Source organism: Stegodyphus dumicola, chromosome 4 (genome assembly GCF_044657685.1).
Source record: "Stegodyphus dumicola isolate Sdum_Otavi_A_Nest chromosome 4, ASM4465768v1".
In the NCBI taxonomy this organism is placed as follows: Eukaryota; Metazoa; Arthropoda; class Arachnida; order Araneae; family Eresidae; genus Stegodyphus; species Stegodyphus dumicola.
Window position 1 is genome coordinate 35,704,589 of NC_140771.1, and position 2,811 is coordinate 35,707,399.

Consider the following 2,811-nt stretch of genomic DNA (forward strand, 5'->3'; position numbering starts at 1 on the left):
TCTATGATTTAAGAGTGTACTCTTTTTGTAAATGCTATTTCCGGTGTCACCTCTCTTTAGACCGGTAGCTTCGTCACGACATCATTATTTTTCTTAGTGAATTGGGTAACCTTCAAAACAGGATAGCCAGCTTCACAAAGTTCAGTCTTCATTCCATCAATACTGGGATCTTCGGTTAACACTCTGACCACAACTTTGATCGGAGTATCTTCTTTTGTTTTGGAAGTGCTAAATTGGACTTCGTTTTTCATAAATACAGCTAAATCACGATCACGATTAAGGGCAGAATAAAGGTAATAATGATTTTTTCTTATGATAAAGGTACCAGTAAACTTATTGACATCGTTTCTTGAAAAAAAGTTCTTATTTCTTTCCAAATAATCTTCGGTCTTGGACATATAATCGGGGGCTTTTTACAGTAATCAACAGAATCCGTTGCAGATTGCGATTTACAGTCAGCTTCGGTTGATGGAGCTTTCAGGCAATGTCGTCTGAATCGGAAATAGAATTCAAAGCTTCGAATTTATTCGACACGCTAGAAAGGCGGGAGAAATATCTTATATACTCCCTCTTTTAAAGGGCGACTGGGGTTTAGGGGACCCAATCGCCAAATCCCGGTGGTGAAGAACCATCATTCACCACATTTTTTTAGGTCGGGCGCCACTGTAGAGAGATTATTTATTTTTGAAGCGGCAGAGATGAAAAATGAGCAATGCCTTCGCCCGGACTCGAACCACGGACTTCTCGAATCCGCGCCGAGCGTGCTGACCACTACACCACGAAGGCATGCTAAGAAGGCGGAATTAATACCTTATAAGTTTGTTATTAAAAAAATTATTAAAGTTTTACAAAATAAGAAGTATAAAATTAGAAATTAAAAATTGGGGCTTCCAGGTACACATGTTTGGGTGGAGGAATATGCTATGCAAAATTTTGTCGCTCTAGATACCATATTCCCCCCCTTGCGAGGACTATACATACATGTATGCAGATTCTTCATTATTTCAACTCGATAATATTTTTTGGCAACAATTTGAAAATTGATACAGTCATTTATAGTAGTTCAAAGCAAAATCCCGTCAGTTGGGCTACCTCCCTTTTGTGCTAAAAAATATTTTTTTAAAATTTAAATTAGAATAATAAAAAGAATACACAAATGTAAAAAAGAGAATTGAAGTAATGTCTCAAAAATGCAAGACCAAATTGCCATTTCTTTTGTGGATTAACGTAAGTTTTATGCTGCGTACAATTCTTCCACATTACATAATTAATATGTATACGTATATTATATGGTATTCCAGATATTATAATATATATGTATATATATCTATCTGTTATATGTATAAGCAAACAATTACTTTATGTAATATTTTATTTCATTTAACATAATAAATATTTTAGGAATCGAAATTCTCTAGGTAAATAAAAATAGGTGACTAGAATGAAAATCATGGGTAGAAGAATTTGAAACAGATTTATGATAGATTTTTAGATAAAACTTTAGCAAAATAAATTTAAACACACAAAATAAATTGAATGAACATATCTTGTGTAATAGTCGCAGTTTAATGTAATGGCGATTAATGTTATCATTTGAATGCGATTAACGAGTTTGTAACCTCCAGTTTGCAAGCGAAAACATTGAAAATTCATCCTTTATTACAAAAAACAAGTCGTTCGCTGTTATTAAGATGTTACCAATAAAAATATTCTCAACCAAAATGAGTAGAATGTTTTCCATTTAAACCAACCGTGCGCTAAATTTAACCAACTTTCATTTGTTTAATTATTTTTTATAGTATTTCGTCAACAGTACTGTACTAGAGCTTTTCTTCCAACTTACCGTTTATGCTAGGTAAGTAGATTTACAGGAAAACATAGCCGAATTTTTTTTTTATTTTTTTTTTTTAAATTTCAATACCATGGCTGTGGTAGTTGCACAAACAAGACTACGGGTATAAATTTGTATTGAAAGGTTTTTAAAATTAATTTATTAAATTTTCTTCTGTAAAAAATTCTGAATAGGTATTCTTTATTTGGGTTCGGTAACTACTAATTGGAAGAAAAATTTCCCATTGCGTAATTCAAAATTAGCCAAAAATATGACTTTTGAATAGTCATATTTATGAATACAAAAATATGACTCAAAAATGACCAAAAATGTGACGCGCAGATTTTGCATAAATTCTATTTTAAAGATCATAAAGTCTAAAATAACGCGGCTTTTCAAATTATTAAACTTCGAAAAATATTATTATTTCATATTCATTTTATCATAGTTACATATAAGGTTTGTGATGTAGGCGTTCCTCAATAGACACTAATGCCGGCTAGCTTTAAAAGGATTTATTAACAGAGCACACAGGAACGGTTACAAATAAAAGAAATATACATAAAAATGAAACATATACCAAATGGAACATCAAACATTAGAATAACAGAGACATAGTAAACTATCATAATGGCGGCTGGAGGTCGACTGACGTTTTTTCATATCGCCACTAGATGGCGTTTAAATAAAATAGTTCGGTTACAGTTCATGAGTTCATGGCGTTGAATAAAATAGTTCAATTACACATAAATAGTTCTGTTACAGGTTTCAAAAGCTGAATCCTAATTTTTAGTGTAATATTTATAACTTTTTTATTAGAATATATTTGAGAAAACAGTTTCAATATTTTACTTGAGTTCCAATTTTATTTTAATCAAAAGAAATCTAGTCAAGAGAAGATTATTTCGAGAATTAATATAAAGAAATATTAAATCTTAAGATAGACATTTAAGAGTAGTGTGATTAGAAATTAGAATGAA

The 2,811-nt window shown here is 31.2% G+C and overlaps 1 non-coding gene across 1 annotated transcript; it reads right to left on the minus strand.

Annotated features, from left to right (window-relative positions):
• Nucleotides 1-713: 713 nt before the first annotated feature.
• On the minus strand, nucleotides 714-786 carry TRNAP-CGG (transfer RNA proline (anticodon CGG)). The gene has a single exon. It is a non-coding gene; the product is annotated as a tRNA-Pro (tRNA).
• Between the last annotated feature and the right edge of the window lie 2,025 nt (nucleotides 787-2,811).